General features: G+C 41.8%; 1 long non-coding RNA gene across 2 annotated transcripts in view; it reads right to left on the reverse strand.

The window, feature by feature from the left end:
• LOC141581669 (uncharacterized) overlaps nucleotides 1-26,265 on the reverse strand; it is a 129,259-nt gene that overhangs the window by 56,042 nt on the left and 46,952 nt on the right. Inside the window, exon 2 of one of the 2 annotated variants that reach the window (XR_012514450.1) lies at nucleotides 19,462-19,625. The exons of the other annotated variant lie outside the window; for it this stretch is intronic. This is a non-coding gene — a long non-coding RNA (uncharacterized LOC141581669). The remainder of the gene's footprint in view (nucleotides 1-19,461; nucleotides 19,626-26,265) is intronic. 2 annotated transcript variants of the gene reach the window in all.

Consider the following 26,265-nt stretch of genomic DNA (forward strand, 5'->3'; position numbering starts at 1 on the left):
CTGCCTAGCTCTCCTGTCTCCATTTTCTCCTGTTTGTCATTTTATACATAAGGCCAAATCCCCTCTTGCTTCTAAGCCTTTCCACATGCTATTCCCTCAACTTGTAGTGCCAGGGTTTCTCTTCAGTTCAGACTGACACCTCCCTGTGGCTTGGCAAAGTCCTATTCAACCATCAAGTGAAGCTTATATTTTACTTCCTCAAGGCGATCTCACTGAACCCCTAAATGGGTAAGAGCACCTTCTACTTTCCTTGTGATAGTAAACTTTATGCATTATTTTGCAGTGTCTGCCCTCCCCACTAGTCTATAATCTCCATGAAGAGGGGACTCACTTTATATAGCACTATTCCCCCAATACCTAGCACAATAAGGAGCATATTCTAGAATCTCAACAACATGTACTGGTAGAGAAAGTGATCAAGTTAATATCTCATACCAGTTTTGATATCAGACATAATTCTTAATTTTGGCTAATGTTCAATAGTCCCTAGGTACTGACTTTATTCACTAATTTCCACTGATAGCCATACTCCACCATACTTTCCAATAGCACCATGAAATATTAGCAGTCAGTTACAAAACAAGGAGCTAGATATCTTGTTTTAAATGCTAACTTTGGTAATATTATATTTGGTAGAGTTTTAAGCATTATTTTCAAATTTTGTGACTTTCTATACTTTAGAGGCAATAAAGAACTTGGCTAGGCATGGTGACTCACACCTGTAATCCCAGCACTTTGGGAGGCCAAGGTGGAAAGATCATGAGGTCAAGAGATCAAGACCATCTTGGCCAACATGGTGAAACTCTGTCTCTACTAAAAATACAAAAATTATCTGGGCATGGTAGCTGGTGCCTGTAGTCCCAGCTACTCAGGAGGCTGAGGCAGGAGAATCACTTGAACCCAGGAGGAGGAGGTTGCAGTGAGCCCAGATGGTGCCACTGCACTCCAGCCTGGTGACAGAGCAAGACTTTGTCTCAAAAAAAAAAAAAAAAAAAAAAAAAGGAAAGAAAGAAAAGAATGTTAGGACTTAAATATTTTCATGGTTTCTATAAAATGGGTAAGCACTTGTGATTATGCTGATAGTGTCCAATCAAATGGCTATATGGCTATAAATATAAATACAGATATAGATGAAAATAGATGAAAATAGATAGAAGAAATAAAAGATCTGGAATCATATACAAAGAACTGTTATCACTGGTTAACATGAGGAAGAGAACCAGGACTGAAAGTGGAGGGCTGAGAAACACTAGCTTAATCCATAATGTCTAAGTGTTTCACAACGACAGTGTATTCCTATATTACTTTAAAATACTTGAGTTGGAGATCTCATAGATACCATGGATTTTCAAGTAGATATGTGTGTTTATTAATGATGGAAAGATTTCTAAGCCTATAGCCTATTTTCGCTAGACTGTAACATACTTGGATAGATGAAACAGTGGTGATTTTCTACAAAATAAATTAAAAAAAAAATCCAAGATAACTGTACAAAAATTTTGCTGAAGTATCTGACTCTATCAGGTCTCTTAGAATAGATAATTCAATATATAACTTTTGTAATAAATCTTCACCAATGCTAATATCTGATTTTATAGCTTCTGGGTACTTGGAATGGAAAAAGAAATTGATTTGAAACTTCTAGTATTAAAATGATGATACTCCAGAGGAAAAAAATAAGCAGACCATGTCTCATTAATGTTGTTACTTTCCACCAGTTTGGTTTTATCTCAGCATTTATTCCAAGACTTGGTTAGTTGCTATAAGGCAAAGAATTTTCTAAGGGCCCTAAATCAGGGGTCCCCAAACTTTTTACACAGGGGGCCAGTTCACTGTCACTCAGACCGTTGGAGGGCCGGACTATGCAAGGTGTGACACCCTTCACAGTCAGCGCTGCTGCCTCCACTATCCCAGACAGCGGTATACAGTGTCACAGGCCCAGCACCGCCTCCAGTGCTGTATACAGGGATGGCGGTGATCAGCCTGTGACACTGTGTATACAGCGTCCTGGACATCTGCAGCAGCGGTGGGCCTCGTCTGTGGGAAACCCACTGCTGCATGTTTCCCCTATTATAAGACACCTCCTAAAAATAAGTCAGCCCCTGTCTTTTGGGGGTAAAATTAATATAAAACAGGGTCTTATAATAGGGGAAACACAGTGTGTAGTAATGTGGGGGGAGACTTTTGGGCAAAGGGAGGTTATAGGGGCCATTATGTTGTTGTACATTTGGGGGAGTATGGGGACCATTGTACTGTGTAGTAATGGTTATAGTGCTTTGCCTTTCTTCCTACTTCTGCTGTTATATCACACTGCTTCTGGTGATGTGGGGTGCCGCAGCCGCAGACCGGATGTGCATCATATGACACGCTTCCGGAGCCGTGACACGTGCATCCTGCGTCACTGGAAGTGGTACTGTACATGAGCAACGTCGTGCTTTGCGGCACCGCCACATACAGTGTCCTCTCACTGACCACCAATGAAAGAGGTGCCCCTTCCTGAAGTGCAGTGGGGGCTGGATAAACAGCCTCAGGGGGCCACATGCGGCCCACGGGCCGTAGTTTGGGGACCCCTGCTCTAAATCAATGCAGATGTTATCACAGAGGAAGATATTGGAACTTCATGTAACGTGACCCTCATTCTTTCAACATATACTTTAATAATTACTTTTGAGAATATTTGCAAGCAGATATTTACATATGAGCATAAGAAGTACAAGTTTGTTCAAATGCATTCAAAACATTGTGCTTCCACCTATTCAGAAAAGACAGTATTCTGGAGGATCCAAGATGGCCGAATAGGAACAGCTCCAGAGTGCAGTTCCCAGCGAGAACAGCACAGAGGGTGAGTGCTCACTGCATTTCCAAACAAGTTCTCACTGCCCACAGACCAGGAGAATCCTGGGCCAAAAAGCACCACAAGTTTTCAGTGCGGCAGTTTCAGCCGGTGCCAGGTCGGTGCACAAAAACTCACACAAGTCTGGGTGGCCATTTAGACTGGCGCCTGGAATGCCCGGGAGACAGAGTCACCCATTCAACTGAAAGGGAGGGGGCTGAGACAGAGAGCCAGGTGATCTGGCTCAGCAGGTACCACCCCCACAAAACAAGCACTCTGAAATGCTCTGGATTGAGAGTTTCACAGCAAGTGCAGCTGGATCCAGGACGGTCCAGCTCAGTTGGGGGAAGGGCATCAGGCACTACCGAGGCAGTTCACACAGCAGCTGGGCAGAGCCTGCGGCAGCTCAGCAACACCTCTGCTGGCAGACTGTGACTAGACTACTCTGTGTGGGGCAGGGCATCTATGAAAAGAGGCAGCAGCATGACAGGAACTTACAAATAAAGCCAACCTCCCTAGGACAGAGCACCTAGAAAAAGAGGTGGTTATGAGTTCAGCTGCAGCAGACCTAAAGGTACCTGCCCAGCAGCTCTGCACAGAACAACAGAGTTCACAGCACAGCACTTGAGCTCCTATAAGGGACAGACAGATTTCTCAAACAACTCCCAGATCCCCATATACCCAAAGAGACACCACGTAAAGGAGAGCTCAGGCTGACATCTGGTTGGTACCCTTCTGGGATGAGGATAGCAGAGGAAAAAACCAGTGGCAACCCTTGCTGTTCTGCAGCCCCCACGGGTGATCCCAAGGCAAGCAGGGTCTGGAGTGGACTTTCAGAGGTCCTGTAGCAGAGGGGCCTGACTGTTAGAAGGAAAACTAAGAAGCAGAAAAAAATTGCTTCAACATCAACAAAAAGGACATAAACTCAGAGACCCCATCCAAAAGTCACCAAATACAAAGACCGCAGGTAGACAAAGCCACTAAGACAGGAAGGAACCAGAACAAAAAGGATAAAAACACCAAAAACCAGAATGCCTATCCTCCTCCAAGGGATCATAACTTCTCATCAGCTGGGGATCAAAGATGCATGGAGAATGAATCTGATGAATTGACAAAAACAGGCTTCAGAAAGTGGGTAATAACAAACTTCTCAGAGCTAAAAGAACATGTGATAACCCAATGCAAAGAAACTAAGAACCTAGAAAAAAGGTTAGATGAGATGCCAACTAGAATAAACAGCTTAGAGAAGAATATAAACGACTTGATGGAGCTGAAAAACACAGCATGAGAACTTCGCAAAGCATACGCAAGTTTCAATAGCTGAATCAACCAAGTAGAAGAAAGGATATTAGAGATTGAAGATCAACTCAATGAAATAAAATGAGAAGGCAAGAATAGAGAAAAAAGAATGAAAAGAAATGAAGAAAGCCTCCAAGAAATATGGGATTATGTGAAAAGACCTAATCTACGTTTGATAGGTTTACCTGAATATGACAGGGAGAATGAATCCAAGCTGGAAAACACTCTTCGGGATATTATCCAGGAAAATTTTCCCAATCTAGCAAGGCAGGCCAACATTCAAGTCCAGGAAATACAGAGAACACCACAAAGATATTCCTCAAGAAGAGCAACCCCAAGGCATATAATCATCAGTTTCAACAGGGTTGAAATGAAGGAAAAAATGCTAAGGGCAGCCAGAGAGAAAGGTCGGGTTACCCACAAAGGGAAGCCCATCAGACTCACAGCAGATCTCTCCACAGAAACCCTACAAGCCAGAAGAGAGTGGGGTCCGATTTTCAACATCCTTAAATAAAAGAACTTTCAACCTAGTATTTCATGTCCAGCAAAAAGCTTCATAAGCAAAGGAGAAAGAAAATCCTTTATGGACAAGCAATTGCTGGGAGATTTCATCACCACCAGGTCTGCCTTATAAGAGCTCCTGAAAGAAGCACTAAACAAAGAGAGGAACAACCAGCACCAGCCACTCCAAAAATGCACCAAATGGTAAAGACCATGGACATAATGAAAAAAATGTGACACAATGAAAAAATGTTTTCCCCAACTAATGGGCAAAACATACAGCTAGCATCAAAATGACAGGATCAAATTCACACATAACAATATTAACCTTAAATGTAAATGGACTAAATGCCCCAATCAAAAGACATAGACTGGCAAATTGGATAAAAAATCAAAACCCATTGGTGTGCTGTATTCAGGACACCCATCTCACATGCAAGGACACATATAGGCTAAAAACAAAGGGATGGAGGAAGATTTATCAAGCAAATGGAAAGCAAAACAAAGCAGGAGTTGCAATCCTAATCTCTGATAAAATGAACTTTAAACCAACAAAGATCAAAAGAGACAAAGAAGGGCATTACGTAATGGTAAAAGGATCAATGCATCAAGAAGAACTAATGATCCTAAATATATATGCACCCAATACAGGAGCACCCAGGTACATAAAGCAAGTTCTTAAAGGCCTTGAAAGAAATTTAGACTCCCACACAATAATAGTGGGAGACTTTAACACTCCACTATCAATATTAGACAGATCAATGAGACAGAAAATTAACAAGGATATCAAGGACTTGAATTCATATCTGGACCAAGCAGACCTAACAGACATCTACAGAAACCACCACCCGAAATCCACAGAATATACATTCTTCTCAGCACCACCTGGCACCTACTCTAAAATTGACCACATAATTGGAAGTAAATCACTCCTCAGTAAATGCAAAAGAACGGAAATCATAACAAACAGCCTCTCAGACCATACTGCAATCAAATTAGAAGTCAGAATTAAGAAACTAACTCAGAACTGCACAACTTCATGGAAACTGAACAACTGGCTTCTGAATGTTGACTGGATAAACAGTGAAATGAAGGCAGAAATAAAGATGTTCTTTGAAATCAATGAGAATGAAGACACAATGTACCAGAATCTCTGGGACACACTTAAAGCAGTGTCTAGAGGGAAATTTAAAGAAATAAATGCCCACATGAGAAGCAAGGAAAGATCTAAAATTGACACCCTATCATCAAAATTTAAAGAGCTAGAGGAGCAAGATAAAAAAAACTCAAAAGCTAGCAGAAGACAAGAAATAACTAAGATCAGAGCAGAAATGAAGGAGATAGAGACACAAAAAAACCCTTCAAAAAATCCACAAATCCAGGAGCTAGTTTTTTGAAAAGATCAACAAAATAGACATACCAAAAATGACACTAATAAGAAAGAAAAGAGAGAAGAATCATATAGATGGAATAAAAAATGATAAAGGGGATATCACCACAGATCCCACAGAAATACAAACTACCATCAGAGATGCTACAAACAACTCTATGCACATAAACCAGTAAACCTGGAAGAAATGGATAAATTCCTGGATGCTTACACCCTCCCTAGCCTAAACCAGAAGAAGTTGAAACCTTGAACAGACCAATAAGAAGGGCTGAAGTTGGGGCAACAATGAAGAGCCTACCAACCAAAAATGTCCAGATCCGGATGGGTTCACAGCTGAATTCTACCAAATGTACAAAGAGGAGCTGGTACCATTCCTTCTGAAACTATACCAAACAATACAAAAAGAAGAACTCCTTCCCAGATCATTTTATGAGACCAGCATCATCCTGATACCAAAACCTGGCAGAGACTCAACAAAGAAAACTTCAGGGCAATAACCATGATGAACATAGATGCAAAAATCTTCAATAAAATAATGTCAAACCGATTGCAACAGCACATCAAAAAGCTTATCCACCATGATTAAGCAGGCTTCATTCCAGGGATGCAAGGCTGGTTGAACATATTCAAGTTTATAAACGTAATCCACCACATAAACAGAACCAAAGACAAAAACCACATGATTATCTCAATAGATGCAGAGAAGGCCTTTGACAAAATTCCACAGCCCTTTATGCTAAAAACTCTCAATAAACTAGGTATCAAAGGAACATATCTCAAAATAATAAAAGCTATCTACAACAAACCTACAGCCAATATCATACTGAATGGGCAAAAACTGGAAGCACTACCTTTGAAATCCAGCACTAGACAAGGATGCCCTCTGTCACCAGTTCCATTCAATGTAGTATTGGAAGTTCTAGCCAGAACAATTAGGCAAGAAAAAAAAAAAAAGGGTATTCCATTAGGAAAAGAGGAAGCCAAATTGTCTCTATTTGCAGATGACATAATTGTATATTTAGAAGACCCTATCATCTCAGCCCAAAATCTCCTGAAACTGATAAGCAACTTCAGCAAAGTCTCAGGATACAAAATCAATGTGCAGAAATCATAAGCATTTCTATACACCAATAACAGAAGAACAGAGAGCCAAATCATGAGCACACTCCCATTCACAATTGCTACAAAGAGAATGAAATATCTAGGAATACAACTAACAAAGGATGTAAAGGACCTCTTCAAGGAGAACTACTACAAACCACTGCTCAAGGAAATAAGAGAGGACACAAACAAATGGAGAAACATTCCATGCTCATGGTTAGGAAGAATCAATATCATGAAAATGCCCATACTGCCCAAAGTAATTTATAGATTCAACGCTATCCCCATCAAGCTACCAATGACCCTCTTCACAGAACTGGAAAAAATCACCTTAAACTTCATATGGAACCATAAGAGAGCCTGCACATCCAAGACAATCCTAAGCAAAAAGAACAAAGCTGGAGGCATCACACTACCCGATTTCAAACTACACAACAAGGCTACAGTAATCAAAACAGCATGGTACTGGTACCAAAACAGAGATATAGACCAATGGAACAGAACAGAGGCCTTGGAGGCAATGCCACACATCTACAACCATCTGATCTTTGACAAACCTGACAAAAACAAGCAATGGGGAATGATTCCCTGTTTAATAAATGGTGTTGGGAACACTGGCTAGCAGTGTGCAGAAATCAGAAACTGGACCCCTTCCTGACACCTTACACTAAAATTAGCACCAAATGGATTAAGGACTTAAACATAAGACCTAACACTATAAAAACCCTAGAAGAAAACCTAGGCAAAACCATTCAGGACATAAGCATAGGCAAGGACTTCACGACTAAAACACCAAAAACACTGGCAACAAAAGCCAAAATAGACAAATGGGATCTAATTAAACTCCAGAGCTTCTGTACAGCAAAAGAAACAATCATTAGAGTGAACCAGCAACCAAAAGAATGGGAAAAGAATTTTGCAATCTACCCATCTGACAAAGAGCTAATATCCAGAATCTATAAAGAATAAAACAGATTTACAAGAAAAAAGCAAACAAACCCATCCAAAAGTGGGCAAAGGACATGAACAGACACTTTTCCAAAGAAGACATGTATGAGGCCAACAAACATGAAAAAATACTCATCACTGATTATAGAGAAATGCAAATCAAAACCACATTGAGATACCACCTCATGCCAGTTAGAATGGTGATCATTAAAATATCTGGAGACAACAGATGCTGGAGAGGATATGAACAAATAGAAACACTTTTACACTGTTGGTGGGAATGTAAACTAGTTCAACCATTGTGCAAGACAGTGTGGCTTCCTCAAGGACCTAGAAATAGAAATTTCATTTGACCCAGCAATCCCATTACTGGGTATATACCCAAAGGATTATAAATCATTCTATTATAAAGACACATGCACATGTATGCTCATAGTGGCACTGTTTACAATAGCAAAGACCTGGAACCAACCCAAATGCCATCAATGATAGACTGGACAAGGAAAATGTGGCACATATACATCATGGAATACTATGCAGCCATAAAAAATGATGAGTTTGTGTTCTTTGTAGGGACGTGGATGAACCTGGAAACCATCATTCTCAGCAAACTGACACAAGAATGGAAAATCAAACACCACATGTTCTCACTCATAGGCAGGTGTTGAACAATGAGAACACATGGACACAGGGAGGGGAACATCACACACTGGGGTCTGTTGTGGGGGGCAAGGGAGGAACAGTGGGTGGGGGTGGGGAAGTCAGGGAGAAATAACATGGGGGTAAATGCCAGATGTAGGTGACAGGAGGATGGAGGCAGGAAACCACATTGCCATGTGTGTACCTAAGCTACAATCCTGCATGATCTGCACATGTACCCCAGAACCTAAAGGGCAATAAAAAAAAGACAAGACAGTATTCTTTTAAGTATATAGTCTGTCAGTAAAAAAAGTATTTCTCTAATAATCTAGTTACCACATGATGTTCTCCTTAATTACTTAATTGACTGTAGAAACGAATTCTTGATATTCTTTTCTCAATAGCCTTCTTTTGTCCATTTTCTCTCAACAGACTCATAATCTGAACTGACCAGGATGCACACAAGGACGATCTTCTGTTCTATTTTTTAGCATGGAAGAATGTATTTATCTTTTTATTTCCAAGACGAGATCTAGAGAAAATGTTAATTGATTCCTTTTGGCAATACTTGAGAACTGGTAAAAGTATCATTCTAAAAACATGAGAGAGCAAACAGAGCTAAAAAGAAGACTTAGAAAATATTAAAGTCCAAGTTTCCAAATGTCATGTTATGAAAGGGACAAGAAACAGGAAGAAAGAAACCTGTCAACCTGATGACAAAGAATTCATTAAATGTCATAAATTTCAAATGAGGCAAGCAGTAAGAATTTAAGGCATCACTGAAAAAAAAAAAGTCATGGATGTAAAACGGAACTGTGAAGAGGAAAATGGAACTCATCGGGAAAATTAGCAAATTGCTGTTTTTAGTGGGTTGCAGCCCTTAGATTAGGAAAAGTAACATGGAAAAGAAATCTGTTTTTAAATCCTGATTGTATGAATTTTGTAACCAGAGCCAGGTGCTATAAAGGATCAGTCAGCTAACACTCTTAAGGGAAAAATTACTCTTCCCTAAAGGAAGCCTTGGTCGTGCCATTGCAGAATTTGGTTCTATTTTGACATTGTATTGGTATTTGTGGTAATGATGAAAAACAGATAAAATCTGAGAACAAAATCTGGGCCATTCCAGACACAGATGTTCTGAGCCTGGGCTTGGCCCAAAGCATCTCATGTTGCTCGGTTTGGGTTTGGCACAGCCAGGCATTTTGTGACCTCTGACCACAAACGTTTACGATTTCCAATTTCACTCCTTTATTTTAGACTGACTGCCGTGGCCTTGCTTCATTTTGAGTGGGTCTTAACTTACATTTAAAACTCTTGAAGACAAATATAAAACTCTTGGAGAGAAACATAAACCTGAACCTACACATTAAAGCTGCATGTGCAGACCACCCAGCACCCCTCAGCCCTGTCCCCATGAGCCTGCGTCCACTCCAGCAGTCCATGAGCATTCCAGGTCTTCCTGGGCAGGGAGGCAATACCATTCAAAATCCAGAAGGTGATTAGCTGGGCATGGTGGCACACACCTCTAGTCCCTGCTACTGAAGAGGCTGAGGTGCAAGGATCACTTGAGCTCAGGAGGTCCCGGCTGCAGTGAGCCATGATTGTGCCACTGCACTCTTAGCCTGGGAGACAAAGCAAGACTCTGTCACAAAAAAAGGAAAAAGAAAAATCCGCAAGAACATTCAAAAATGAATCTCAACACTATCTGGTTTCTGCTGAAATAAGGTGGCTGCTCATGAGGGCTGTTTTAACTTACAAGAATTTCAGCACATTAGAAAAATTATTGCTATGACACCAAGGCTGTGAAAAATGAGGATGGCTGTTGACATTTTTCTCTAAATCCTTCCCAAATCATGTTAAAGGTTTCCTTTTTTTCTGTGCTCCTCCAGATGATCTTGATAGGCATGATCCCAGCAGCCTTAGCTACGTGCACAAGTCTTTTACCTCTGTTACAGCCTTCTCATTGTAATCATCAAAACGGGCCATCAGCCAACATTCTGCTTGTGGTTATTAATACCAGAAAACTAAAATTAAAAGTGCTTGGCATATCATCATCCCAGTTTTGTACTACTGAATGCACTTTAGACGACGTCTTTGTGGAGGCCAGTGTGGAAATTCCTCAAAGATCTAAATCAGAAATACCATTTGACCCAGCATTCTCATTACTGGGTATATACCCAGAGGAATATAAATCAGTCTGTTATAAAGGTACATGCATACATATGTTCACTGCAGCACTATTCACAATAGCGAAGACAGGGAATCAATCCAAATGCCCATCAATGATAGACTGTATAAAGACAATGTGGCACATATACACCACGGAATACTATGCAGCCATAAAAAGCAATGAGATCATGTCCTTTGCAGGAACATGGATGGACCTGGAAGCCATCATCCTCAGGAAACTAACACAGAAACAGAAAACCAACACCACATGTTCTCACTTATAAGTGGGAGCCCAACCATGAGAACACATGGACACAGGGAGGGGAACATCACACCCTGGAGTCTGTCAGAGGGATAGGGGTAGGGAGAGCATCAGGATTAATAGCTAATGCATGCAGGGCTTAATAGCTAGGTGATGGGTGCAGCAAGTCACCATGGCACACGTTTACCTATATAACAAGCCCGCACATCCTGCACTTGTATCACAGAACTTAATAAAATAAAATAAAGATCTCTTGAGCACAAAGTCCATGGGCTGTTTCTGATCAGGAAGGAATCACTCTGAAGCTTTTCTCTTGTCCAATGACTCGCACAGCATCTATCCTGCTCTGGGGTCCACTCATCTTAGACTTTGCAGAAGTCTCTTTTAAATACTGCATCATTCCACTGTCTTAAGACATTGGATGTAAAGTGCCCACACCCCTCCTGGGTGGACCAAAATATCTATATGTGGGTTAGGGAAATGTTTGGTGTAGGCACTATTTTCTCACCAGTCTTCACAATTAGCTTTGCCTGTGGTGAATCTAGGGCATCCCAGGGCATCTGGTATCCCAGGGAATCAAGCTTTTGGCGCATGGTTCTACCCTTGGAAAAATGGGCATCACTCAGCCATTCTAGCAGTGAATTCAAAGATACCCATTACCAGAAAAGAATCCCATCACACTCACAGCCAATCACAAATACTCTCAGAATACAGAGCCTAGTATAAAATATCTTCTCACTGGGTCACTTCTCAGACATGCAGAGGCTTTCTCAGATGAGCATCCATGAGTTCCTCTCCCTTGGTTTCCTTTCTTCCTCTCTTTACCTTCTGTCCACCTCCAGAACCTCCTTTGTTGCTGGTTCTGTGCCTAAGCCCTTGGAACTCCATTCCTAGTTTCATTCAAGGAGGAGATAGTGACTTTTTACCTTCTTTAAAAAAGAACCCTTTCAAGACAAACAAATCTCTCTTGTGCATAACATGGATGCATTATTCTGCTGCAAAAATTTCTCCTGGGCAAGGTGAGGAAACATCAAAATATTGGTGGTCCAGGGGACAGAAAAGTTCATTCCATCACAGTTCAATTAAAAGAATTTAAGGAGAAAAAAACTTTAAAACAAAAATATTTTGTTTTGCTGGGCATGGTGGCTCATACCTATAATCCTCGCACTTTGGGAGGCCAACGGGGGCAGATTACCTGAGGTCAGGAATTTGACCAGCCTGTCCAAACACGGTGAAACCTCCTTTCTACTAAAAATAAACATTAGTTGGGTGTGTTGGTGTGTACCTGTAATCCCAGCTACTCAGGAGGCTGAGGCAGGAGAATTACTTGAACCTGGGAGGCAGAGGTTGCAGTGAGCCAGTATCATGCCATTGCACTCCAGCCTGGGCAACAAGAGTGAAACTCCATTTCGAAACAAACAAAGAAACAGAAAATGTAAAATATTTTGTTTTTAAGAAACTATTCTCTCTATATATAGACACATATACGTGTGTGTGTGTGCACATGTCGTGATACTTAAAGTTGATACAGTGCCTATTAAGTATAGTTAATCTCATCTCTTTGTGCCAGATACTAAGTGTTTTATTTCTGTTATATTATTTAATCCTTAAAATGACCCAAAGTAGTAGATTCTACGGTTATAATTTTGCAGATCGAGAAACAGACTGGAAAGTTCAAGTTGCTTGATTACAGTCAGACCACGCCTTCTGATTTGGGTTCAGAAGATGATGGGCATTGTCTGCATTATAGTTCTTTGAGTATGAGAGTTGAACCTTGATTGAATTGAAACCATCTGGAAGTCGAAAAGCTTTATAACATCTCTCCCCACTGCTCCACTAAACTTGGAACAATGACCTGCACACATTAGGAACTGACAAGTGTTTGTGAAATGCATGAAGGCACAGCAGAATTTCGCACAAGTTAAAAATTAAATTTTGCAGAAATAGAAACACATTTTTGGAGTTATATCCAAGTGTTCACCCTTTGAGGTCACACATATAGTAATAAGTGCAATATAGCGATGACAGGAACATATTTTAAGAGGGAACAAAAAACTTCAGCCAGAATCAGCAAAACAAACGTCTTCCTGCACCAGAAATGGAATAGAGATGCAAAATGGTGAGGTGGCTGAGACCAGGATCCCAGTAGGCCCTACATCTGGAATCAGGCAGTGGCTACCAAGAGATACTGTTCTGTTGGGTAAGCGGGACCAGGAGTTCTCTATCAAAAACGGAGCAGGGGGCAGGCTCGCAGCTTGAAGGCAGGAACTGAGTGGGGCTCTCCCTAATCACAAAAAGGGACTCAACAAGGAAAAACATAACACGGCAAATGTACTCTGGAGAGATGGTTTTGGATAGCAGCTCCTAGTTTCATCTGAATGTGACAGTAAACCACATTGCCAGCTGGCCGAGTGAGAGGACCTGCCATCTCCAGCATCATAGTGGAACAGGCATCTGAAACTGCTCTGAAACCTCTGAATCCCGGAGGCTCAGAGGGCCAGGAGGAAGCAATTGCAAATCTTCTAGTCTGAGAAAGAGAGAAAGATGCATTATGCAATCTAATACTAAAAGAGACAGCCAACAAAATCAACCATCAAAATATGAATTTACTCCAGACTTCATTTTATAGAATTTTTTGGCAAAACCTTCAAATATGTAGGCTAAATGTGCTCAAAAGATAAATGAGGCGTAACTTCTTTTAACAGGAAAAAGACTGCATAAAACACAAATGAGGAGAAATGAAGCAAGTACAAGCAGCACTGAAAAAGAACCTCCTATAAATGTGGAAATGAAAGATGTGATGACAAAAATTAAAGTACACTTGATCAATTAGACAGTACAGAGTTGAAGGAAGGTGAATTATTTCGACAACCTTTAAGAGGACCAAGCCTGCTTTTCAGTTTTTACAGCAGGAAGAAGACACCTAATAGATCCTGCATTTTTCTTCCAAAGACAGTCTATTACAAGCAAGGGAGTGCTTTGGGTCTACAGAAGCTCCCACAACCTTAGTTTAGAACCATCTGGGATCAAGAAAATTAAAGAACAAATGTGTCCTGTGTTCGGTACATTAGGTACTGGCTATTCAGTTGCTGTAAAAGTACAAGCAGCCCTTCTTTGCTATAGTCAGAGTTTTAAACCAGTGAGAAGAAGTGACTTTCCCATTTCACTCTTCTCACAAGCATTTTGGGAATCAGAGACAGGAGACAGGCGCAAAGCGTCTGGGATGTGGGCTGCCTCCCTGCAAGTCACTCCTGTGTTCCAATGGGAGCCTACGGTGTGAGGGGCCCAACCTGGATATCTCTTCAATCCCAAGATGGATAAGAACAAATTCCTCAGTGAGGCATCATCCATGCCTATTGTCAGAAGGTGCAGAGGAATGTGTGAGATTTAAAAGAGGTTTTGGTTACCTTGTCTGCAGAGAGAGCTGGTGCTGCTGGGTTTTCTGCATTCCAAGCTCCAAAAGAATGGCTGTGTGTATGACTCTATGAGGTGGCCCCATTCCTAACGGAGTCTCTAGGTACGTGGGAAATAACACGCATTGGCGATGGCACTCGTCTGGGACTACGTTCTAGAGCTGGTCCCCCTGCTGAAGGAGCCACCCTCCTTCTGAACGGGAGGGCCCCTAGCTAGGGATAGTGCATCACACCTGTGACAGTGCCCGTCAAAGACGCTCTCCACCCAGACACACAGGAGGCACGCTGGGGAACCGAGGGGCACTAGGAGACTTGGGGCTGCAGAATGGAACACGTACATTGGATATTCTTTCAATTTATTTAGGCTTTTAAAACATGCTATGGACAGTATGCTTGGCATTTGGAAGCTGATGCTCACCATCACTAAGGATTTGAGCAAACTGAATATTCCCTGAAGCCTTTTAATGCATAGGCATTTTTTTTAAGCTACATAAGCAGCCAGGTGCAGTGGCTCCTGCCTGTGATCCCAGCACTTTGGGAGGCAGGCGGATCACCTGAGGTCAGGAGTTCAAGACCAGCCTGATCAACATGGAGAAACCCCGTCTCTACTAAAAATACAAACTTAGCTGGGTGTGATGGCATATGCCTGTAATCCCAGCTAGTCGGGAGGCTGAGGCAGGAGAATTGCTTAAACCTGGGAAGCGGAGGTTACAGTGATCCGAGATCATACCATTGCAATCCAGCCTGGGCAACAAGAGTGAAACTCCATCTCAAAAAAAAAAAAAAAAAAAAAGCGACATAAGCAACAACGAAGCCATGAAAGCAGATTGAGGCGGATGAGCCATTTTATTTGGAGGATCCTCTGAGCAGTGATTGCCTTGAGTAGTTTTGCTTGTACCTTGACCTCAGCCAGCCTCAGGTGAGCGGTGAGCACTCACCTCCTCCTGGCTTCTCCGTGAGGCCAAATCCAAAGTGTGTGTGTTGGACTTAGAGCCAACCCTGTCACCCCGCTCCACATGTGGCCTGCTGCTCAGCTTCTCTGTGCTCAAGGCTTCCTTCTGCCCTTAACAAGCTTTTACTTCTCCAGAAAATTCATTCCACCTTTCCTCTATCTTGTTTAATAGTGTCTTTTTATATTTTCCTGTGTTATTTATTTTGCTTAGTTTCCATAGAAACAGAGGACTGGAGGATAGTGCGGGGATCATCTACACCCACATCTTACAGATGAGAAAACTGAGGCCCAGGGAGATGAAGATTTTGTTTTTAGTGAGCCATGGGGAAAAAAACGATCTTCCTAAACGGACCTGACTCCTCTCAGACAGCTGGCTGTGTTTCTAGAACTTTGCATCAGCGAGTTTCTCAGAGTGGCAGGCTATTCCTACATTCCCAGAGCGCCCCAGAATCCCGGCACCAGAGGTCACTCTGAAAGTATCTGCACTCCCTCTGGGATCGGCTGACCCTGCCTCTGACCCTTTCAGACTCTTGGCGTGGTCTAGCCAAGCAGGCTCCTTTCCCCAGCTTCCTGGCGACCATGATGTCATCCAGAATGTTCTCCCTCCGGCCTGACCTCTGTCATTTGCTGCCTCTGTCTAATCCTGCCACTCTCCTTGCCATGAAACTTGCTGGCGGGCCCATTGGCAGGGAGCCTCCTTCTGCCCCTCCTGTCTTTGGTGCCCTGGTGCCCACCAGCAGGAGTCCATCACAAGGCTGCATTCAGACCAGCTCCCAGTGGAGTCACACTGTTTTGTTCCCAGCTCCACAGGGAGGGCAATGTGACCCGTCCACACCTGCATACAGTGCCTGCCAAGGCATGACGTGCTGAGGAAGGTTGATGAGGATAAGGTTCCAGAGAGTTCCTGCTGGACATCTGTGGCCCAGGGTTTCTCCTTATAGGGAATAAAGTGAGACAAACCCAATTGGCCTTAGCATTATAAAGGTTAGAGCTGAGTCATAAGAGATCATGTAGATGAGAGAGTCCACTGGGGGTCAAATTTCATGTCCACCCAAATCACCTTAAGGGGTTGGTAAAATTCAGACTTTTGTGTCCCTCCCAGAGAGATTATAATTTAGTTGGTCCACAATAGAGGCAAGGAAAATGACTTTTTAATAAGCATAAGTGATTCTGATTTGGAAACCCTCGATGGTGTAAATAAGGAAACCAGGTCCACAGCATCCACTGCCTGTCGGTCCCCACCCCAGTGATGAAGGCTGTGGCTCCCCAGCCTCTGCAGAGGGGAGCCTCTGATCTTGCACCTCTGCATGGCCTAATCCTCCATTTGTTTCTAGAACTCTCCCTTCTGTGTGTCCCACCCTGGGTCCTTGAGAGGCAGGCTGTGCTCCCAGAAAGGTACCCGGAGGAAAGCACAAAGGTGTGAGGGAGGGCAGCACAGAAAGGAAACTGAATGAGCAGTGAAGACAGCTTCAAAATTGCTTCATGATTTTGCCAAGAGAAATTGCTGAGCCCAAACATCCAGTCAATTGGGTTGAAAAACAGCCATCAAGCCATCTGCCAGTCAATTAAAGGTGGGGTCAGTCACCTAATGAAACACCAAGAAAAACTGTCTGCTTCAGCTCTTCCTTCCTCCTCCATCCTCACCTTACCCCTCTTCTTCCTTATTTTACTTCCCAATGGATGATGTGAGAAACCAAGTTGGAAAGAGAGAGTAAAACAAAAGTTGCGTTGTTTACCGATGTTAAACTCATTTAACTTATTTTGTCACAGAGTTTTTCCATGTGACATTGTGCAAAGACAAATATGTAAATGCATGACTTGGTTCCTGAAGGTCACCAGTAGTGAGGCAACAGGACAGAAACCCAGAGGGGGCACCAATGATTGCGTGTTGCCTACGTAGAGAGTACAAAGGGGAGCATCAACCATTTTCTGGTAGAAATGCCTCTTAAAAAGTGATTTTATCTGCTGGGTATGGTGGCTTACACCTGTAACCACTGGGAAGCCAAGGCAGGTGGATCACCTGAGGTCAGGAGTTCAAGACCAGCCTAGCCAATATGATGAAACCCCGTTCTCTACTAAAAATACAGAAGATTAGCTGGGCATAGTGGCAGACGCCTGTAATCCCAGCTGCTCAGGAGGCTGCTGTAGGAGAATCGCTTGAATCCAGGAGGCGGAGGTTACAGTAAGCCGAGATCGTGCCACTGCACTTCAGCCTGGGCAATGAGAGCGAAACTCCATCTCAAAAATAAAAGTGGTTTTATCCTTCACAGTTCCCCTTTAAAATTAAAATAGCCATTCAACTTTTTTGCGCCTAGTGTGCAATTTCAAATTATTTCTTCTTGCAGTTTTCTCAGTGCTTGCCAAGACCTCACAGATGAGAGGATGTTTTATACCTTCAGTATGAGTTTTGTTCCATTCACAGACATTAATCACCAAATGCCAAGAAGGGGCTGATATATGGGACACAACAACCAGCATAAATTACATTTTAAGGCATTCAGATAAGAGCAAAGTCAACATCTCCATGTACCACCTCAAATTCCTTTTGGAATTAGATGGTGGTATAAATCTCAAGCTATAAATAAATGAGACAGTTCTGTACTGTGTTATACTAACATCATAAAAACAAACCACTCTTTTTCTCTTCTGAGTGTGCCTGAATTTGAACCAGAAGTGAAAATAGTTAGACACACAGAAGTTTGTTAAACGAAAGTGAACGAAAGTGAATTTAAAATAAGAATTCAAAAATCATGAAATGCAAGTGGTCATCACACATCGTGGCTACTTAAGAACCCAAATCACATGATGACAAAGACGGTCCCGGGGAAATGATCCTTTCTCCTCTTCCTCTTTTGGGTAATAGTTCACAGGCGGATGACTTACTTAACATGCTAAGGCTATAGGGGGATCATGACTATAAAAGGTATCTGGTTAAGGAAAAATAATGGTGGACATTTGATGATAAAATATGAGAAGTGACCCTTTGTGGGCCTGGAAAATCCCACACATACATGTATTTTGTGAGTTCATTCAAATATCAGTTCTCACGATATGCTAGAAGGAGCTTTTCTAAACCACCCCGCTGCTGAAGTGGAAGTGAGGCTCACAGCCATCACTCAGAAGATGCTAAACAAGCCTTGATGAAATAAAACATAAAATAATAACTTCTGGATCTATGTATAGTGAATGGGCACACAGAACACACACTATGTACAAGGTACCTGTAGATTTTACGAAGAACTCTTGGGGAAAAATAAAATACTTTTTATCAAACTAAAAGGATTGAAAGTGATTTTGCTGTGGTTTTATAGGAGAAATACTATGTTACTCATAAAAATTTGGCATATTGCTTATTAGAACCAATACAAAAATCATAATCAGCAATATTCCAACATTCTGGGCAAAGGTATAAAATCACAGGGGTAGAAAAGTATATTGATATCAATAAATATAAAATGCAACAAATTTACTGATGGATAAAATCCTACATCTTTTATATGACACTATAAATGCAAATAACAATCTTGCTTTTCAGAAAATGTTGGTACCTAAAAAGCCAGTCATGCCATAAAACATATGTAAATGGATTGTTATATTAGCGCTCTGGACCAAGTAAATACATCAGTAAAAATTGAAAGAAGTAGCAGAATACAATCAATTTGAAGTTAATCTATACGGAGCTGAAGTACACATAAACAAAAAGTAAGAACTGAGAGACAGCTTTAAACTAAATAATATATTTGAAAGAATTCCAATATCATGTTTATGCAGGCAGCAAAACCAAATACTTCCCTGCCTGTGAGTAAACAACAGGAAACATCATGAATTCTAATAGATGCTGCCTTCAATCTGTTGTGATTCTAATGATTCTATTGGTTTTAACTCATAGCTTATGCTGAGGCAAATCGATACCTAAGATGTTAGTGAAATAATCCCAAATTGGCTTCTTCTTACCAGCTGCGTGACCTGGGCTTGCTATTTCTTCCCGCGGGTATGAGGCTCTGCTGTAAGGAGCAGCAACGCCACCGTTGTCCTGCTGTCCATCCCTCTCCACCTCCTCGAACTCTGGGGGCCCGGCTTGACAACTGGAGCAAGAACCCATTGGATGGAGGGAAAACCTTTTACATTTGGGGAAAAGAAAGAGCAATGCATATCATAACTCAACAAATACAGTCTATGTATAGAACTATAATAATGGCTTTTGTCAATCCTTTTAATTGCCTCTTTAGCAACAAGACTCTTGAATATCCGGTGGCCAGTACGCCAAATGTGTTAGTCAAATACTAACATGTGGAAGATTACACTAACACATGGCAGCTGGTTCATGTGTTGATCAGAAGGGAAGAGGACCTTGATGAGTTGTTCTGTTAGGGCAGTTTTAGACCTGGGAGCAGAAAGCACTAGGGGAAGTGACTATAAAGAGGCATGACATGTGACATTGGAGAGAGGAGGGGTGGCCCACACAGCCTGTGGTCCAGGATGTGAACAACCATGCACTGAACAGTGCTTACAAGCCAAAGGACCTAAGAGCAATCATTAGAAAGACTGCCTTAATTAGATCGCTAATGTTCTGAGAGGCAGCTATGCTCAACTCCTCAGGAATTCATTTAGCTGGTGTAGCCTCAGGCCACACTTTCTTTAGGAGAAGCAGGCAAATAACTGTGATGCAGATTGATAACAGAGAATTTCCAAAGCACCAATTACAAAAACACAAACACATTTCAGGAGCACAGTTGTGTCTGTAAGCCTTCAGCCTACACGCCATACCATCTATGCCTACATCTGAGTGTGTAACTATGAACTGAGCACTTCAGACTTACATTCCCAAGGGCTAATTATGCCGAAATGTTATGTTCCATTTAATCTACTCTGTCTCGTAAGACAAGGAAATGTACACTTTAGAAAGTTTCTCATTAAAAATAAATTACAAAATTTAAAAGATTAACTAATCTTTAGGTATCTGGGTAAACTCAGCCATCCAGAAACTCTTATTTCCTAAGCACTCTGGAATGGGGAATCCTTTAAATAAAACACCATGTAGATTGATTTGGATTATACATAAATACTGTTTCCTTTTTAAAAATTATTCACCCTGTTTCATTTTTTTGGCGTATCCATACACCATGAGTGTACATTTTGATGCATAGTTTAGTTTTTGAACTTGGTGTAAATTTTATCTTTTTAAAATCAAACTCTTTTTCTTGTTTTAGTATCTTTCTTCTTCTCTCCCTTTTCTTTTGGAAGCTGTGTTCACAGTGGTGACAAACTCCCGACCTGCTGAATGTTCTCTATCACAATTCACAATATGCTCATCGTTTCCCTGAGAAGAAAAAGGAGAGAATCCCCAGTGTGGGGGAGACTGTCCCCAAAGAGGGTCTCACAGCCATTTTCTGCTGCTCTCTGAATTCCAATCCTAGAATTTGAGCTTGAAGAGACCCTACAAGTCATCTGGCCAACTTTTCTTATTTTCTAGGTAAGGAAATTATGACCCCAAAATGTACCTTTCTCCAACATTACACCTCTGGCTAGCAGCAGTAGGGTGTCGTATCATTTTCCCTAGCTGTAGTCCAGTGCTTGCCCCATTATATAAACATGTTTCCCTCCGCTTCCTTTCTTATTGATCGTAACGTCCACTTAGGGCTATAATTTGCTTATTTTGGAAGATGGGAGTAAAGTGGATGGTAAAAGGACAGTTACATGGATACTGTCTGTTTTCTGCAGTATGATGAGAGGGTGTGAACATTTCAAATAAAATAATTTTACTGTTACCAGCAGCAAATCCATATGGGTTTGCAGCAATCTCAGTTCTTATCTACTCAGAAGAAAGAATTCGACTGAGGGGGCCTAAGGCAGAAGACAAGACGGAGGCAAGTTTTAGAGGAGGTATGAAAGTGTATTAAAAGCTTTCGAGCAGGAAGAAAAAGGAAGGAAAGTATACTTAGAAGAGGGCCAAGCAGGCAACTTTGAGGACCAGTGTGTGGTTTGATCTTTTGACTTGTGGTTTTGTATGCTGGCATACCTCCGGGGTCTTGCGTTCCTTCTCCCCCGATTCCTCCCTTGGCGGGGGGCTGTTTGCACCTGCAGTGACCTGCTGGCACTTGGCAGGGGAGCATGCACAGTGTGTTTACTGGCGTTGTACGCATGCTCACTTGAGGCATTCTTCCCTCACCAGTCAAATGTCAATGGAACGTCACAGACCAGTTAAACTCCGTAATTTTGCCTCTTAATGCGCATGCTGGAGCCCACTGCCCAACTCCTGAGATCTTATCAAGAAACTGGTATTCACCTGTTTCAGGTATTTTTCTATCATAGGGAAACCGCCTTTACCTAGTACTGGCAGTGACCAATCATTATTTTAGAGAGACAATTAACAACTGCCTGACCATCACCTGATGTCACCTGACATTCCTGAGACGGGGTGGGAGAGCCCTCTCCTGTCTTGCTTATCCCTGACCAGCTACTTACTGTAACAATACCTAATCAAAGAAAAAGCCCCAAAATAAATGTAAAGCATTAATAAGACCCAGAGAGGGTTTGCTTGATCACAGCATGAATTAATATCTAGATATGAAATGCAGAAATACATACATTCAGAAATAATTTCCTTTCCTTCCAGAGCACTCAGATTGACCAGATGCTGAATTTAAACATCTTCAATCTCTCTGTGGCTATGATTATAATTATGAACATTCTCAACAGTGTTGTAAATATGTAAGCAAAATGCTGAGGAATTGCTTTTTCAGAAAATATACAATCTATCACGGCGTTTTCTACAAATCTGAAACAATTTGTAGACATATACAGGTTATTCTTTTTCGCATCCCATGAGCCAGGATGCCAGTGCATATACCTAGTCAATCACATCTTGGGGGTTCTGCTTCAATTTTCCCAGGTTTGCTTCTGTGTCCCCCAGTGATGCCTGGAAGCATGCTACCTCTTGGCAAGAATACAAGTCAAATGTCAGTAAACATATGAAGAACTTCCTGCAGCTTGCAGGGTTCTTTCCCATTGAAACCCTCCTAGGTAGGTAACAAACTCCTGCAATTGACATGCAGTGCAAGTCAGGGCCAGCCAGAATTATAACCAGGCAAAAGTCACCTTGAGCACATTCTATGCCCTTTGTCCCATGGCGACCTGGTGACTTTCAGTATTCCCACTATTATAGAGCAAGTTTTAAGGTGTCTGTGAAGTTGCTTTAGCTAAATGAGATATTATAAGTAAAAATTAGTGGTTCAACTCAAAGCATGTTTATATGAAAGAAATACTGAGCAGTAATTTGGGTGTATAAAGAAACTTAAAAACTATATTCACACCAAAACCCATATAGAAAAGCCTGACTGAAAGCAAAAATACTTTAGGGCTTATGAAAACACTGAGATGGAAAACAAACAAACAAACAAACAAACAAAAAACACTTTTCTCAGGAGAAAAACAGCATGAGTTATTTTTTAAAAGGCAATTTTGCTAAGTTGAAAATCCATTAAGTCAATGAACTATCACTTTCTGAGTTCAAAAAGTGAGGCTTTTACTTGCTTAATTGTCCTTGCACTCAGTGCCTTTAAACTAAAGATTATCATTCTTTTTTTAACACTTAAAAAATCCACTTCATTGTCAAAAACATAAATCTTTGCATTCCTCTTCATGCCATCTATATGTACCTAAAATTTTTTTATTTCCTTTCCCAAAAGCCTTAAAGAAAATAAACATCTAACAATTAGGGTCTTAAGTTAAAATCTGATAACATTTTTTATTCATCTAAGTTTCTGCATCCCTAACTGCAACAAATTGAGTGTCTTCAATAACTCTGAACAGCTTTTGACAGTTTGAGAGAAAAATCTCCTGACTCATTGACTTGGACTGGATGACACTAGGAACTCAAGGAAGACGTGACATTTATAAGGACAAGAGGCATGGAAATATTGGGTAGAAGAGGGCAGGGTTCCTGGCGAGGGCTCCACTTTCAAGCCGGACCCGTGGACCAAAGTGAGAACTATCCCTGTTTTCCCACCCGAAGCCTTTTGGCGCACCCCATCTCCTATGCTGTGCCCATAAGAACCCCAGATCCCAGACTCAGCAATCATACACACAGAAGAGAGAAGTGTCTAAACATCAAGAGGAGAAGAAACAGCTGGATGTTGGAGACTATGGTAGGAGAGAAGTTAAGCTGGGAACTGCTGGACTCCAGAAGATTATCTTCCCTCTCCACCCCCTTTCCAGCTCCCATTCCTGCTGAGAGCCACTTCCACCTTTAATTATTTCTTGTAACCCGATTCTTTCTTGACACCAGACAAGAACTCAGGCATCAAGAGGGCAGGGTATAAGGGTAAAAAAGGCTGTCACCCTGACCCTTCACTGACCTGGTTAACGCTTAGCTGTCTGTGAATACCAAACACTAAAAGAGCACTGATCATAACACATGCCCTCTGAGGCTCTGGGGAGTTGCAGACATCCTCTTCCAGACAGCAGAATTAAAAGAGCATTGTAACACACTTGGATGCTGCCACAGGGCCCACACAGAACCTGCTCCTGCCAGAGAGAAGGGACCAGTCAGTTCCAGTGTTCATTTGTTCAGGTTCCCATACCCATCTGCTAATGTGCTCACTTCCACAAGAGATGGAGTGCTGCAGCCAAGTAAACAAGCCAACTCCTTCACAAGTCCTGTGAAGGGGTCAAGGGAACCCCCATCCATTTCAATATCATTATCAAACATTCCAGAAGTATTTAAATGTGCTGTGGTGCTGGGACTCCTACATCCTGGACAAGACCATGTGCATGTCTTACCTGCTCACCATATCTACTTCCTCAGACTGCACCCAGAGCAGCAACCCTACCCACCCACCCCCTACAAGCCCTTCACTGTCTAAATAAGCTTCTTCCCATTTTTTTAAACAAATATTTGTTGGGCAATTATTATATACCAGGCACTATTTAAGGTTCCCACCTTCACAGACTGCATATTTAAATAGGGGAGAGAGAGAGAATGATATCTCATTACCTCAAGAGTTCAGTGATACAAGTGAAAAAAAAAAATAAGATGCTGTAAAGACAGAGTGACTTCACTGGGTATCAAAAGGGCTAATGAGAGAAGGCCCCTCGGGCTGTTTCAGATCCCATTGTTGGCTACCTTTCCTCTGCTGTGCCAGAGCTCAAAAGCCAGATCTGAACTCCTGTCAAAAGAAACCAAACAGCTTTTTAAAAGAATATTGTGAAATATGCAAGAATATGCAAGCATGTACACTTAGCATGTAAGTACTGAAGAACAAAAGCAAGCTGAAAAATAAGAAAATCTATTTTAACAAAACTTTTTGATAAAACTTTTTTAAATGGCTCCAAAACATGAGGATCTTGATTTTGTCCCCTTCCACCCTAGGGGCCAGGAAGGCAGCTGAGAAGTTATGGGGGCGGGGAGGGGGTTGTCGGATGTCCCAAATCTCCAGGAAATGCTACCATCCCCTTCATCCCTAAAAGACACCACGTCCTGGGAAGAGACAAGATGGGTGTAGTTTAAAGAGAAAGGGTGTCAAAGGGGCCATTAGAGGATTTGGCAGGCCCCAGTTACAGGCTCACCTGGAGGCCACGTGGTCTCCACCTTTGGGCTTCCCCAAAACTCCAGAGAGCAATACGGCTCCCAAAGAAGGAAAGGGTGTTTCCTTCAGTTATTGGAGCCAGATGATGAAAATGTGGTTCTAATTTGTTCCAACCACTGCTGTGTTTCCAGTCCTATGTTACGCTTGATAGGGATTTTTTTCTAACCTTTATTTTTTCCTTTTTGATCCTAAGCAGCCAAAAAGGGAAACCTAGTATTAATCACACAAGCTTACTGTGCTGATCCCAGTGTGTATAACATTTCCTTCCCAAGGCTCTTTAAAATCTGGGCAGGGTGGCAGGAGAGAGGTTGAGGGAGCATTCAGCAACCCACTTATAGGCCCAGCAAGTCACTTTCCCGTTGCAATGATCTGGATCACACAGGGCATCTCACGGACCTTCGTGAGGTCCTTTGTCACGTAATCATATCCCTGATTCAGGACAGAGTTGCTAAAATGGAGGGATTTCTCATTTTCAGTTTCATCATTTGTGTTAATATATCATATTGGCTTTTAACAGAAAAAAATAAAACAGAATAGATTTTAAAAATACTTCTGTCCGAGCCTTTCTTAATTAAACAGTGTTGGGACTTTCTTGGTAATTGTTTTTGTGTCTTATTTTCTTTTTTCCTACAAACCTTAAACATTTTTTCCTTAACTGAAACAGTTTAAGAATACATTCAAAGTGTTTGGTTGAGCCTATGTAGGTTGCTAACACAGATTAAAATTTTACACAAAATGACCAGGTGCAGTGGCTCACGCCTGTAATCCCAGCACTTTGGGAGGCCTAGGAGGGCAGATCACGAGGTCAGGAGATCAAGACCATCCTGGCTAACATGGTGAAACTCCATCTCTACTAAACATACAAAAAATTAGCCAGGCGTGGTGATGCATGCCTGTAGTCCCAGCTACTTGGAAGGCTGAGGCAGGAGAATCGCTTGAACCTGGGAGGCAGAGGTTGCAGTGAGCCGAGATCACACCACTGGGTGACAGAGCAAGACTCCATCTCAGAAAAAAAGAAAATTTTTTTACATAAAATAATACAATTGTTTATCAGTCTGGGGGATGAGCTAGATCAACAGTTTCTTCCTCTAAATGGCCATGGAAACCATTTTCCCAAACAGAATCTCATATGGGGTACCAATACATAAAAGGATAACATTTGGATGTTCTC

This window comes from Saimiri boliviensis, chromosome 16 (assembly GCF_048565385.1).
Source record: "Saimiri boliviensis isolate mSaiBol1 chromosome 16, mSaiBol1.pri, whole genome shotgun sequence".
In the NCBI taxonomy this organism is placed as follows: Eukaryota; Metazoa; Chordata; class Mammalia; order Primates; family Cebidae; genus Saimiri; species Saimiri boliviensis.